Source organism: Brachyistius frenatus, unplaced genomic scaffold (genome assembly GCF_029030835.1).
Source record: "Brachyistius frenatus isolate BFR_SWC_R1_liver_20210118 unplaced genomic scaffold, ASM2903083v1 Contig_11, whole genome shotgun sequence".
Classification (NCBI taxonomy): Eukaryota; Metazoa; Chordata; class Actinopteri; family Embiotocidae; genus Brachyistius; species Brachyistius frenatus.
In genome coordinates this window covers 4,541,770-4,557,819 of record NW_027210610.1, presented here as the reverse complement: position 1 = coordinate 4,557,819, position 16,050 = coordinate 4,541,770, and the positions used below count along the sequence as shown (strand labels likewise).

General features: G+C 39.3%; 1 protein-coding gene across 1 annotated transcript in view; it reads right to left on the bottom strand.

Moving 5' to 3' along the window:
- Positions 1–14,406, bottom strand: part of LOC138617045 (protocadherin-15-like) — a 171,894-nt gene extending 157,488 nt beyond the window's left edge. Inside the window, exon 1 of the mRNA XM_069691698.1 lies at positions 14,283–14,406. The gene's annotated coding sequence lies outside the window, so the exon portion shown is untranslated. The remainder of the gene's footprint in view (positions 1–14,282) is intronic.
- Positions 14,407–16,050: the final 1,644 nt, after the last annotated feature.

Here is a 16,050-nt window from a genome sequence, read left to right as displayed (position 1 = left end):
AGAGTGTAAAATTAAGTCTAGGCTCTCTGCTGCCTTCCGAAGACGTACCTGGGAAACTTCCTTCGTCAAGGCATCATGGTGGGATGTAAAGGTGCAGAAACTCCAGCCCCCAGGTGGCTGACATAAATTATAGATGCATTATAGCAAGACCTGCAGGTCACTGTCTCCATGCAATATCATTTATGTAATTAATGCAAGCAGTGTAAGCCACTGTAATGGTCCTCTATTATTGGTAGGGTCCCACAGTATTTGGTGTCTCCTGCTCTGACAGGACAATTTAGAGAAGCTCAACAACATCAATAAAAAAAAACTGAAGTTCAAATCCAGTTTTCATCCAGTGTCACCTCTTAAATATGAGACAGTAATGACCGATAACTCAGCGCCACGTGTTCATCTAGATTGAGATGTACAACATTTTTAAAGATACTAAAGGCACTGATCTGAAGGATTATGTAATACGTCTTTCATACAAATGACCAGAGTCTGACCGGGGTTATGTGACCAATGTTCAATTCTTCTTTTATCAAGTCAAACTGAGTCAGTCAACATGGGTTAATACCCAGTCATGACAGTTCAGATAGGACCTGGGTCACAAGCAGGGACGTAGTGCAATTTGTTGAAGTACTTGACACCCACAGAGATGCAACAATCAACTCGCAGGCTGGAAAAGTGGGTGGGCGCACAACACGGCAAGCCGGATGGTTCCATTTACACTGAAATCGACCCTTGACCAACGTCGGTCACAAAGCTGAGTCACACAACGCCGGTTGACCCTTTCAAACACCAAATCAACATGGGTATAGCCCTGGTTGGCCCTTTGGTATGAAAGGTATTTGTGTGAATATGTGCTTATAGTGGCTATTAGAAAGCCAATTAATACCTGACATTGGGCAGCCTGCTGGCAAAAACAGGAGTCGGGACTTTGTATGCTGGGAATGAAAAGAGAGAATGAAAAACTAGCATGAAAAGTTTCAAGCTGAAGATATCTATTTAAAATGTAATTCTGTTTTCTCATTTTTTTTTAAAAGCTACAAACAGAGAACTACCTGAAAAGACATTTACAAGGAGCTCTCTGCAAAATACTTCAGTTTGTGGCCAATTTACCAACCAGCACACACACTGAATACATATTCCATTTGACTCACTTGGTAGTTAATGAACCAGGATAGCACAGTTAAGCCTTAACCATCTATTTCCTGTCCTCCATTAAGCCGTGATGACTCATTTCCTGTTCTGTTCCTGAGCAGCTCTCTCTGCTGGCAGGTGACAAAACATCAGAGGTATTCAGTGCACCACACAATAGAGTGTAATCAGTATGGATGAGTATGCATGCATGTGAGTGGAAGTGCCAATGAGCTGGTGTAGTCCCATATGTTGTCATATGTAAGGGAGTGAATAATGAGGCATGCCCCGCAGTTAACATGGTGTAAGTAGGTGTTAACTATGACAGATTGTGCTGCCACTGGTGACCATGGCTGATCAGTCAGATAGCCCTCACCTCTCTGCTCCTCAATTATTTCACAGTCACATAACTGCATGGACGGCACTAAATCTCACATCTCATTTCATGCAGTTGATTTCATCTCTAATGTCATGGCAGCTCCAAAATTAAATTTGTTTGATACTTTTTTTTTTGTCTTTTTTTTTCTTAACTCAAGCTAAAAAAAAGTTTGCAGAGCTCGTAGCTGTCAGCTGTCACTTGTTAGCCCAAAGTCTCTCCAACGGAAACCACAGATATCCTATATTCAGAAAAGTGGCATCTACTTCGCAGTCTTTTTGTATGTATATACAAAGTCTATATTTTTTAGGGTAAAAGCATTGGAGATGTTTCTGCTTTTCTTTGGCTTGTCCCACTGAATTATTAAATATGTCTGGAAATCAGTTTCTGCAATGACATTGAAGTCTGAAAACAGAAAACATTGTTTGAGAACTGTTTGGGCCAAACAGATACGCTACAGTCAACTAGTAAACTACGGAGTATTGAAGTATTGCGTGCCATACTATTTTTTGCCTGAAAAATGTTTAGAAACTGATTCTGGTGAAGAGTCGAGGAGAACATTGACATTCCCTGAACAGCTGCCATATTTTTCTAGCTTGAAAATTGGCAGAAAAACCCAAGGACATCCAGCAAACTGCGAGTGTGTCCAACCAGGGCTAGGAAGTGACATATTGTCGGAGAAAGGGAACTGCGGTCATTTATTTATTGAAGAGCCAACATGGAATGACATATGTCCCAAGCAAATCTCGACTGACCACAGTGATGGAAAAAATACGAGCTGAAGTATCGAGGCTATGAAAAATTCTTCACCATCACGATGTCATTATTAAAATGGCCGTACATTTTCCTGCAAATTAATAACGTTCACTCCGAAGTTACTATTTTCCAGTTTAAAAAAGGCAGGAATTTAAGAAATATTCACCTTTATAATACATACTTGTAAGTACCTGACAGGGATTCTTAACACTACCACCACACCAGAGCTCTCCATTTCACAATGAATTTGCTACCGAAAAATGTCAAATTTTTAAAACCTACCTCTGCCATCCAAGTGCCATCCAAGTAATTTATACACTCACTATGCAGGCATGACATACTGCCCTGGAACAGGCATCAGGGCTTGCATGCAGCTCACATCTGCCAACACCGCTTAAATGTTGCCACCTGAGTCTGGCTGCAAAGCTGCTGATCCAATGATCTGTAGAGCACTAATCGGCACGCACAGGGCTTGAGCACAAAGCTCCTCTTCCATCATTATTTGATAAACCAATAAAGGAGGCATTAAATAAATTAACAAATGCATGAAATAATGATTCACTAAACACATCTTAAACCAGCCGGAGAGAGCAGCTCCTGTGATGCTTGGCTTGGTTGGATCCCAACATGTGTTAGAGAATATTCAGAAGCGTGTTTTTCCATTTAAGAGTCAAGATTTTAAATACATTGTGAGAATATTTCACATTTTGGGAAATTAAAAAAAACAGTAATATACAATAATTCAAAGGCAAAAACATTAACGAGAAAACCAGGATGAACCTTCCCTTGAAATACAAGGTCATGAGCATTGTACGAAACAGCAACAGAAAAACACTAACCACTTTCAAAACATTTCAAAACTGACAGCTTTGTAAAATATTAACGGCGGCAGGGAGAGTCAGGAATGGACGGGGAAACCATACTGGTGAACGGGTGAAAATAATTGGTCGTACAGTTACCGGTGTTGTGTTGTGGAAAGGGAGCAGGAGAAAACACAAAGGAGAGAAAAGAGACTGCAAGAAAGAAAGGGGGAAGAAAAGTGGAAAGGAGGGAATATGATAAAAAAAAAAAAAAAAGTGATGTAACCAATGGCTGAGTTTTCAATTGGCTTTCAATTGGTCTCAGTATGTTCATAAAACACACTGTACATCGACTTGTGTACACCAAACAATTTTGAATTCTTGCACCTTAAAAAAAAAAAAAAAATCATGATCCACAATAAAAACAGAGCCAGCATTGTCCTACTCTGACATCGCACAGCTGACAAAGCACTTCAGATAACAGTCTACTGATTCAACTAAAATATTGCTGCCTGTCCAGGATTTTACTTGATGAGCAGTTGTTCTATATTTTCTATCAAGGAAAATCTGAATGAGTCCCAGTTGGAGCTACTTATTACATTTCATTAATATGTAAAGATAATTCAAATCTGGAAAATACTTCTTTGATCTGGGATGTTAGAAAAACCTGACGAGTTTGGCATTTAAATGACCAAACTAAAGGTCTTCCAGGTTGACACCGCATCCCTAAAGCCACGCTGCTTGCATGGCAATCTTGAACTGGTATAGTTTCTTCAGAAGTTGTTTCACATTCAAGTTGGGGGACTGTTTTGCTATGAAAAAGTGAAGATTCACGTCACACTAACTGACATCTAAAGTTCTTACTTTTCCCCTAAGGATGGGATAAGTCTCATCAGTGGACTCTAAGCTTCGTCTTTCCCCCTAAAGGTCGTTTGCTGGTCCAAGAAAATCGTCACCCTCAATACGGGCATGGAAATCCACACTATAACCAACTGAGCTCCTTCAAATACTGAGACAGTGATCATTATTCGTGTCTGTGTTACTATATGCATTACTGATACTTAATTCAATTGCCGTTTTAGTAGATTTACATGTCAGTAGTTACAATTTAAATATTTCCCACAATCTATAAATTGCTATCCTCATGTTTTACCTCACATGCATTCCAAATTAACACATCTGAGCTATTGAACTAATAACGCAGGAATCAAGCTGATTTCATTTAGAGTTGCAGAGTATAAATTACAAACGTGATTTGGGTGAACGTACAAAATCTTCTTTAACATGTTAATTCACTGTCATGAATATAAATACCATAAATTTTTATTAAATTATATAATTTATTATAAATTATTAATGCTACAACATATTATAAATAATGCATCATGGGATAAATTATATATCATATTAGACCCAATTAAGAATATATTTTTTTAGTATCAACAGCTCTCTGGTTCATGTTATTTTATGTCTGTTGTATATTTGGGTATTTCTATATAGATTTTCTCTTTCGTTAAGCCATCCACAACCACTGAACCATGTTTTTTATATGCTAAACAATACCTTACAACTGTTAGTTGAGCATTTTATGATATACAGTAAAACTAGATTATATATCAATGATATTTTCCTAAACTTAACCAAGAAGTAAAATGAATCAAACTGTGACCAATTAACAACATTCGTATGTGTGGTTTCGGGAGTCCGTGAAAATCAATCTTCCATTTAATTTCGGTATGACGATGTGTTGGGTTGGCAGTTTTGTGACTGTTGGCCATATCCAGGCCAGCTGTTTTCACACAAATCCAGTGTGCAAGTCCAACTGCTTTAGTTCCCACAAGGGTCAAAATCTGTGACTTTCAAGTCCAGCATGATGCAGAGCTGGCTACACTTGTCCAACCTTTCCCAAAAGTAGCTGGGAAAGTTAGTAAATCTATGAGTGAAACTATTCTAAGCCTCCAGTGATCCAGTTTTAACTTTTCTGGAACAGAATTCTGTTGCTGGGCAATATTTATCCAACTCGACTTCTCAGTGTGAAGGGAGAGTGAGTGAAAGAAAGACATGGAGCGAGGAGGGAGGGAGAGAGAGAGAGCGAGATGGTGGAATCAGTTTGATGCCAAGAGCTGCACGTTGACCCTGATTAAATGCCTCCCCTAACTCACTGGGACCACTGATAAGACCAATACACTCTGGGCGGTGTCCGTTTTGTGTGTGAGTATGTGTGTGTGTTCAGGAGCCAGAACAGGCGATAAGGTGTATCTGCACATGTGCATTTACAAGAGTGTGTGTGTGTGTGTGTGTGTGTGTGTGTGTGTGTGTGTGTGTGTGTGTGTGTGTGTGTGTGTGTGTGTGTGTGTGTGTGTGTGTGTGTGTGTGTGTGTGTGTGTGTGTGTGTGTGTGTGTGTGTGTCCCAACACCAATTCTCCTGTGTAAACATGCTGACCTGGCACAACACCAGTAGACACTTTGAAGTTGGCAATAGCCACTGTAATCTCCCTCCCTCTCTTCCTCTCATACACACACACTGAGCCAGAGGCGAGACTTAACACTGGCACCCTTCTGTGGGTTAGCATGTGGCCGCTAACACACACACACACACACACACACACACACACACACACACACACACACACACACACACACACACACACACACCACACCACACAAATATTCTCCCATTGTTACAGCTCGCTGCATTTTCTGTCCCCCACCCAAAGAGAAAACAACAAATTATCACATGCAAATGCATACTAACACCCGGTACTTTTTTTGTTTTTTTTCTATTTATGGCACCTGTAATGGAAATGTTTGCTAACTGTGTGTGTGCTTAGCTAAAAGTGTCTACGACTCCAGTGCCTATCACACCACAGCCTCAGAGAATCTTCAGGTCTTAAATCAGACACGCTAACTTCCTGGCACAATCGTCTGTGGCTCTCCAAATGCACTAAATTCCCTGCGATAGTCTGACTTTACATGTAGTTTAAGTGAAGTGTCCACCTTGAGACAAATAACATAATATATTAATAGTAGGACATACAATATCTTATTAACAAATGACGCTTTGCTCTAAAAACAGAAATGTAATCTGTTTGTAATATTAGTGATATTCTTGTGGTGTGTTTGCTGCCCATCAGTTCGGAAGGTAATGCACAGCTGATGAATTATTCATCTACGTCTATTAAGGATTTTGTGGATACCTTGCACTTAAAGGTAAAAGGAAATATTGCTTATGCCAACAGACAATATTTCAGGGGTCATTGTTCGACTCCCTCACTTGCACATTTACTGTCACCACCCTCACAGAGCTATATTTGGCTGCAGCAGGCAGGTGTTTTCAGTGAAAAACCAACTTACTTAGGACTAAATGGCAGACGGGCACAGTAAGCAACTAGCTGGTCGATACAGTGGAGCGTTTAACAGCTAAAGCGCTAGAGATTTCCCTTAGGAGGTGGAGTAGACCAAAAACAGAGCTAAATCAGGTGGACACGAACACTTTTCCTGGTGTTACTCTGTAACTTATGCTGCGAATAACCATTTCCCATAAACCCAAAGGGTTCACTCATAAAAAGTGAGTTTTGCTCCTAAGTTGCTTACACTGCCTATAAGAGGTCGAAAAACTCAATTATTGCAGGTTTCTCAACAACAATCTGAAAACAATAATCTCCCATCACGAATCGCATACCTTCGACACATTAGGGGCTTTGAAAAGTTGACAGCTAATGTGTCAGCAAAAGTTGTCTGTTTTCACGGTTAACCAGACAGAGTTTGGAGTTCGGGTGATCTGTCGATCTGTAGATTACATTTTTAGTTACATTTTAGCTTAGTTTTAGACTCCACCACTTTCTAAGAAAAACACCTAACTGTGTCTGTCTTCCATGTGCAGTCCAGTTTCAGGCCAAACCATGCAACACACTCGTCAGTCCATAGAGGATACCGTGTCAGTGTGACATTTTGACTTGCCTAGGAGGAAAAACTACATGAATGTATGTCCGGGGTCAAAGAAGGAGGTGATTTGGGGGAGGACATATGACAGACAGGTTGAAGGTGGTTGGATTTTCACCCAGGAGATGAGGTACTGAGTCCATGAAAAAGAAACATAGCTTTCTTTAAAACAAAAAAAAGTGTCCCAACTCTGAGGACTGGGCTGACGAGTGTATTACACACTGGCGTAATACCATATTGCCATGTGGGCAGAGCAGATAGAATACAGTGGCTTTTTACAGTTTACTGTTCTGCTACTGTTGATGAAACTCGATTAAAATGGCAACGGTAAAGACAAAAATTGGAGCAGCTTTAAATGTAAGTTTAAACAATATTATTTGTATTATTAACACTAGAAAGAGAATAAACTGCAAACTGCGTGAGTGTGTTCCTTCTTTATTATTTGGTTTTGTACTGTACTCTATGTGGACTGTATGTATGGGGGGGCATTTGCATTAAACTAAAAGGTTTACTTTTATTTATTCTAACTGATGTCCATTTATGTTGTCTCAACACTTCCAATTATAATAAAAATGCTTTTTTTTTCTCTCTGTTATGCTGTTTACACACAGACATGAAAGCCATTTCTGACCCTAAATAACCGCTGCAGCTGTGCTTCCAGAATAAAGGCAAAAAAGGATGCTGCCTTAGGTGGCTTCAATATGGGTGAAAGCCGGCTACTTCATTAACTCATTGCCCTTTGGTTATGTCCCACTTTTACAATTCCAGCCTCACTAAATAGATTGCCATTGAACTAACTGTTGTTGGCCATGTATCATTACCTCAATATGTAAAATTATGATTATGCCTCCGCAGTGGAGATGGTGAATCTACACGGAAAGCATAGTAGCATGATATAATATGTCTAAAGCTCATTGACTAATTCTTTCTTATTTGGGTCCAGGACTGAAGAGGTTTAGGAGACCCTGATCAGATAGAAATATACTTAGGGTATTAAACTGGGGCAGGGGGTTCTCAGAACTTTTACCACACAGGATTAAAATTGAGTTCCTTTAATCTCTCCCTGGGACTCAGGGATACTCGTAAAGTTCTTTTTGTACAGGGACCCACCACAAACAACCAAAACTTCATTTTCGACCCACTTTTAGACACTGCGGGTCTGGCTGAATTAAAATGTAGAGTGGGACATCAGGTTTGCATGTTGGTGAAGTAAGTTGTTTTTTTGAGTTTCTTTATTTTTCACCCGTTGCCTTTCTTTATTTGCTTGACTGTTGCCAGTTAAAATGATATAAAGTGGTTACTAACTGTGCACTGTATAATAAAATGTGTAATGCCCTTCAAAAGTAACAAACACAATACAAATTTGGTCACAATGAAAATAAGTTAGGCAGCGTTTGTTAATTTGCCTCTTTGTTTTCCCTGCCTGGGTTGCCAGATATGCAGATTTCAGGCAGCATTTTTGGCCAGCAGGCAGATAATCTTGTTAGGAAAAATGTACTCCGTTCAGTTGTATTGTTGAATGTAAACTAAATCCCTCACACAGAAGCATTCAAAACAGCACCTGGCTCAAGCAACAGCCTGAACAAAGAAAATGTCAGTGAGGATCAAGACTTCTGTGCTGAAGTTGGATAATAACAGTTAAACTCATTTGAAACATTAACCAGTATGAATTGCCTTCTTAAGAAAAAAATCTAATTCAAAATCAGAGAAGACTGGAATCTAATGTGCATTTCTCAATGTTGGGTTAGATTTCTTCATAACCCTGCCCCCTGCCACAGTTTGTACAAGATAATAATGACATAATTTATCAATGCTTATAGATCTAATAGAATAAAAGAAACTATTGCTCATTCACAAAAAGAGAATGCTGTGACTATTGTTTGAATGTCCGTTAAGTTACTTTTAAAATAGTAACTCTTGTTGCGTTTGCTCTGTAACTTTTTGCCACAATATCTCATCTGAGATGAACACTTAAACAGAAATAGAAATCCATAAACCCAAATCATATGTTTTTAGTTCGGATTCCATTAGCATTATTTATAAGTCTGACTAATTATGCACATGTCGACAACCGCTTGTTGTTAAGCCAAACATACAATAAGTGCCCACCCTCTAGTAGGTTACCTTTATTGTCTAGGTTCACACAGTCCAATGAGTGTGAGATATATATATATATCTATATATAGATATATATATAGATATATATATATAAATTAATACTGAAATGAATGCACAGTTTGGAAGAAGCATTCAAAATAATGAGTTTTGTTAAACAAAAGGAACAAAAGTACAAGCTCTTCTAATCAGTGGTTCTTTTTAAAGATGGACACGAGAAAAACGGTAAGTTCTGGACCTAAAAATGGGTTCCACTCTGCTGTAAATGCAGAGGAACTAGGGAAAGTACAGTACATTTGCAAAACCCCTAATAAGATCAGATAGAAGACGTATGCTTGCGATACACAGAGTTGGCCAATACCTCTGAGGACGGCACATACTCCAACACTCAGAAACTGAAGAACTCGGCAATAACAATAGTTAAGCCTGCCTCCATGAGTGTAGCTTATTGAATATGACATCTTTCTAATAGGTAGTCTGGCCACTGGAGGGATGAAACCAAATGCAGAGTGTGCAGATGTTAAAGGTGTGACATAAGTAATTGTAAATACAGCTATAATAAGGGCTTTCCCTTGTTTTGTTTTTACCCGTGGAAAACGTTGGTGGAATTTAAAAAAAAAAAAAAAAAAAGGCAGCAGGAGAAGCTCTCTGAACTTTCTGACATTCACTTGAAATTATAGAACAAAACAAGACCAACCCAAAAAATATTTTTGGAAATAAAAGATTTCAGCAAGACCAAATCATTAAGTCACACTGGTATCTACGTCAATTATGATCAAAGAGATAGAAAACATGATGCCATGGCAGCGAGTGTACTACACAACAGCCACATTTGTTGAGACCTAATAGATCTTTTCATCTAAGAATTAGCATCTAGGTTGAGGAGTGTTGTGAATCAATGTCACAGCTCAATGCCTGAACTCAAAATAATAATAATAATAATAATGAATAATAATACATAATCAAATGAAACTCAAAAGTCACTCCCAAGCTTTACTAATTATAGGTCCCATAAAATAAAAACTTTTGTCATTATCTTACGTCATAAGGTCTTTGCAAGGCCATGTTTTGTTCATTACTAATCACAGCCACACAGGGACGATAAAATGTTATTAACTTAGAGTGATAAATACAAATTTTAGGGCAACGTAGCCAGAATTTTTAACTTTGAGACAAACATTTTAGCCCTGTGCTTGACTCTGTATTCAAAGACAAAGAAACATGGTTTGGACATGCAGAAAGGTTTCCTCCCTGCCTTGGCAAGATGAATGAGGGTGCTAATCTCAGAACTTCTTTCCCAGCTGAATATGACAGTTCAATCAGTCAAACTCCACATAATTACCGTGTACATGTTCTTAGGTCATGCAGGGTCAGAATATTTCTATATGATGAAGCTTTTACCGAATCATTGGGAAATTTGAGATGCTTTTCTTACACTTTTGACCACAGCTGCAGTTGAGGTGTGAATTTCAGACAGCTGCCGGAGGCGGGGGAAGGTATTTCTGAATGTTTATGTCATCATTGTCAGTTTTTCATGACTGTCAGTGGGGCAGCTCCAGGTGACTGTAATGAAATCTGAGTAAGGCTCTACCAGCTATGACAAGTTCTGTGGAAACCGGGCTAATCAGTAACCCTGCCTTTGGGTCTGTTCGGTCACAGAGAGGAAACCCCATCACTCCAGCCTCACATCTGCTGTAATGAGAAAATTCAGCCTACATTTATAAACCGTACTTGTATGGCTAACACATAGTAGTTTGCAGATCAGAGTTCACTTACATTAAATGGCCCATTCCAATGCTGCCACTTTGAAAAATCAAGAAACAAGTACCAGGAATTTTTTTTTTTAACTTTTACAAAACCATTAAGACATCTGAATTTACAAACAACTAGTCTGCTAGGGACATTTTGTTTGGCTTGTAACTTTTGCTTAAAATGTCAGACCGTCTACCTCCATATTCTTGCGATCCCTTTGTTTCTAATATGATTTATGCTGTGTCATAGGGGGAATACATGTCAGCACCGTAGGTAACATTTACTATTGATTTTCTAATAGCTACACTCAAACTTTTGACATTTAGAGCCTTTTTAATAGCTTGTATCATTTTCTTTATAGTGATGTATGATACTGTACAAAAGCGGAAGAAAAAACTCAAATCCTCAATGACGCACAACTTAAAAGGAATTTTGATGCTCTTACAGTGTTAAAAAAAAAAAAATCTTACATTTCAAAATAAAAGACAGCACAGACACAGACACAGAAGCATTGGGGAGATTGTGACCAAAAAGTAGTTCATAATTGTGAACCTTGGGGCCCAAGTTAGCTACTGTTTACCTGCCAGGTAGTCAGCTTAAATTTCCTGAAAATAAAGAAACCCTGTTTTAAGAACTGCCACAATAAAAGGACAAAAGAAAAATGGCACATGTAAAGGCCTAGTTTGCAGGATATATTAGTATAGTGGTAAAGTTGCAGAATGCAACGAACTGAACAGTCTTTATCTCACTTTCCCCTTTAAGCATGTAAGAGAATCTATGGTGCCCGCGAAACTCACAAAAGTAGAAAGTAGAAACATGGCAATGCAACATGGTGTGCACTGTGGAAAAGAACCCCATCTCTACGTAATTATGGAGGGCTCATTCAAAGTTAACATAAAAGCAACAGCTCCTCGTTTCAGGTGATTATAAACTAATGAAAACATAATTTCAACAAAATGATACCATTTTCCCTGATTAATCCCCTTGAAACCTACACACTGGTATTTTAAAATGATAATCCCTCACTTTGGAAACACACAAATCAGCAATGATTCATCTGTTTGACAGCATAGTTTCTGTTGATTAAATTACAAAATACTCTGGGTGACTTTGAAACAAAGCACTTTTTCCCCATAAAGTGTTTGGGACACGTGTTTGTACAAAAATATGGAAGATTGAAGTGGGCACTGTCAGATAATGAAATGTCTTTGAACTTTTTCCAAACCTCATAAGAAGAGTTTTACAAAATTGAATGACGACTACTCAACAGAATAAGTTGAATGTAGAGTCATTAAAGTACTTGAAAAAGGACACTTTTAGTCAGAGCAAGACTTATTGGTTGAAAAGATCTCAGGAACAATCATATGGTTTGCTTAATCCTCTACATATTTGCACTACTTGATATGTGTTGATTTTTTTTCCAGGCAATCACAATCGGTGCAAGATTCTATATGATCACAGTCAACTAACATTACAGAGTGCAAGTTCTATCATAAATACTCCCAAACCCAGAAATATTTGTTTGGAAAAACATAAGAATATATATATATATATATTTGGTATAAAGCAAGGAAATAAAGAGGCTTTGCTTCAAGGAAGGTGGCTCTGCCTCATAACTAACAAAAAAAAAAAAAAAAAGTTCCAACCACAGTAAGACATCACTTTATAGAAAATCTCCCATTCAAAGGCAAGGACTAAGCTGCAGTTATTTAAATTGAAGTCCTGGTGCTTCTGTCATCCAGCGTGACTAACAGGATTTGACATGGTGAGGAGTGGACGGGTCCCAGGTTCACAAAACACATTCTGTCTGTCTGACCCCCCTCTACGCACGCACGCACACACACACACACACACACACACACACACACACACACACACACACACACACACACACACACACACACACACACACACACACACACACAGGTAGAAAGCAATGTCACATATTCCACTGGGTATGCTCCCTTGGACACAGTCTCTGGCTGTGCTTCTTCATAACACACACAAAGCAGCAGCATATCTGTCTGTCATTAATGATTATTTAGCACTAAATAGCTCTTCCTGTGTGTACAAGCCACTTTCAGACATGACTGAGCAAACCTCACTTTGCATAAAGGTCCATATGTTGATTTACAGTCCTTGATTAAATCCGTAATAAAAGCACACTATTGTAAAAGCACCAGAATCAAGAAAGAAAAAGGAGAGGAAACATCAACATCTTTTACCTGTTACACATCATTTACATCACCTCCACCTCCTGTCACCTTTGACTTTCTCCCCTTGACTTTCTGCTCTGTATTGAGGAGGCGACAGCTTGCCGTAATTTAAAGTAATCGGATGACTCTCTCTCTCTCTACCTCTCTCTCTCTCTCTCTCTTCATAATCCGAGACACACAGGCTGCTGTGAGGTAACCTGCTTTTGACGGGACCACTGCATGCCTGTCAGACAGACCATATACCCCCTAGCGTGGAGGCTCTCACTGTCTACTTGTTGAAAATAAACCACACTCCCGGCATGCCGGATGAGACGGCAGTGACAAGGGAGTGTGGGGGAAAGGGCAATAATGATTTACAGAGCACATGGCTAGAATTGGTTTTAACCTTTTGTAGTAAGACCACCGGAAATACAACTTAATTCAGTTTATCCACCTTAATCACACGAAAAACCGTCTATCAAGCCGGGATGCATAAAAAGCACCGAAGTTCATGTCTAATCGATCCCTATCATAATGATCACAGTGCATCAGTGATCATCAATAGCTAGAGGAGATGTGAAATAAATTAAAGCTGCGCATTTCCAATAAATCCGCTGACTCGTCTTGAATTAATTCAAGTCGACGTCAATTTACTAAACCAGTACCAATAATCCCATCAGGCGGGTTCAGGACCACGGAGAGCGAATTCTCTCCCATTTGGCCCAAAATCTATAAGCGGCAGCTCCAACTATCCAAAGTACTGTACTCAATACAGTCATGAAGAAAGCCAGAGTTTTTCAAAGCATGTGTCAGCAGTCTGCCATCAGGGCTATCTGTCTTGTCTCTATTTTAGTCACAGGAGCAGCGTTTTCTCTGCACACACGCAAACTGCTTAATTTGTATTTATTTATTTGATCAAAAACAATATAAAACACCGAGGAATATCAACTGTGTACAGGGTGACAGAAGATGAAGCCGGAAGAAGATCAAGATATAACGTTAAAAAAAAAAACATGGTGCCTTTAGGTCACTAAAGTCACCATCGAGTAACACAAACACACACACACACACACACACACACACACACACACACACACACACACACACACACACACACACACACACACACACACACACACACACACACACACACACACCATAAATCAGAATATAGATGTTTCATTAAGGAATACGGGCTCAAGAGGGATACACTGGAAGACTTACCGTGTTATCCTCGTTGAAGCCATATGTTTAACATTCAAAGCTACTTTTCCACACACTGTTGCTGTCTCTGGGCCGCGGTAAAACACAGGCCGAGGGGAAAATCCAGGAAATAACATCCACACAACTCATCCACCCGCCCGCCTGGCCACAAAAAAAAAAAAAAAAAAATGACCCCACTTTTTTGTGGGTGAGGAGGAAGGGGAGAAATTCTGCTGCCCGCGTCTTTAAAGCGAGGAAAAACGCCGGGTAGTTTGTTTTCAAGTCACAAAAAGAGATGTGGCCTTGATATGCTTCCTCTCCTCCAGTCTTCTTTAGTTCAAGTCTCCAGTGTGGGACTTGCAAGGTAACTACGAGCTCTGTAGGAGAGAGACAGAGTAACAGTATATGTGCTCTAGTGTTCCCCCTTGCTTTCCCAACCACAGAGAGACGGAGAGGGAGGGGGAGGCAGAGAGACCCAGCGACATCAGCTCAGGGAAGAGAGAGCGAGAGAGAGAGGCGATGCGCAGTCAGAAAGGGAGGTTTTGTCTTAAGGTAGCCTTGCATTTACCGCAGGAGCTGCAAGCAGCAGAGACGGTGTGTGATCGGTGCACCATAATCGAATTATCTCCACGGCAAAAGGCGCACGGATTACCGGGTGGTTGCTCTGCTGTGTTCCGCTCTGCTCCGGTCTTTGCGCCCCATGGCGGAGAGCGAGGCAAAGGAGCACTGTTTGGAGTGTATTATCAGATTTTAACTCGTCAGTGTGTCCTCCACACTCACGTTTGTCAAAACAAAAGTCCAATGAGGTGAGTAGCATCAAAGACAAAAGACGAATATCTTCCCCTGAAGTGAAACACATTTTTCTCTGCAAAAGTTTGCAATGCACAATAAACGGCACCAAAAAACAAACAAAAAAAGAAGCAAAGACGACCTGATTATCTTATATTTTCCCTTCGCGTTGTAGCCGATACGCTGCTACAGGTGTAAGAGAGGAGCAACACCAAGTGAATTTTAATTCCCGATCATTTTTGAAAAAGGGCACTGTGCAATTAACACTTGGATTCCATGCGTGTTTGGAGCTGTAAAGTATCCCTATTTATTCAGGATTAACAGTTCATGTGTGTTTCTTCCACGATTCAAATTCACGCCAGGAGTCGGACTCTTTGGCAGCAAGGAATGGAATGTCTTGGTCATTTCCCTTCAACAGTCCTTATTCATTATTTTCCTCACTGCCAAAAGTGGACATGCAACTGTGATGCTGTACATATCCTAATAACAGCATTAACATTTCATACAATAAACATCAAATAAATTACTAAAAAGATAAATAAATGGGATACAAGAACTTGCAATACTGATATCCTATTGGAAGTTTACTGTTGAGAATCAAAAAGTCAGTACATTTACAAGAGGGTAAGATCTATTCATGTATCCATGGAGAGTACAACCTAAGGGGCGGAGTCTATGGTGAAATAACTCCTCTGATCCTTTACTTATAATTAAAAGTAAAGGAAATGAACAACACAATACAAAATAAGAACAGAATTTCAAACTTTACTCAAGTACACAAGTGCACATCAGCGAAATGTACTTTAAGAAAACTTCAAAAGTAAACATATATATTATACATTAAACAGAAATGATATTTCCGTTTGATGTTACTGATGCTAGGATTTTAGATGCTGTATCTTGTGGAGCTTGAGCCAATTTGATTTATTATACAATATAGTAGACCAAACTATGGCAAAGGGTTGAAGAATCTTAAACTATAAGAAACCATGTAGGCTAA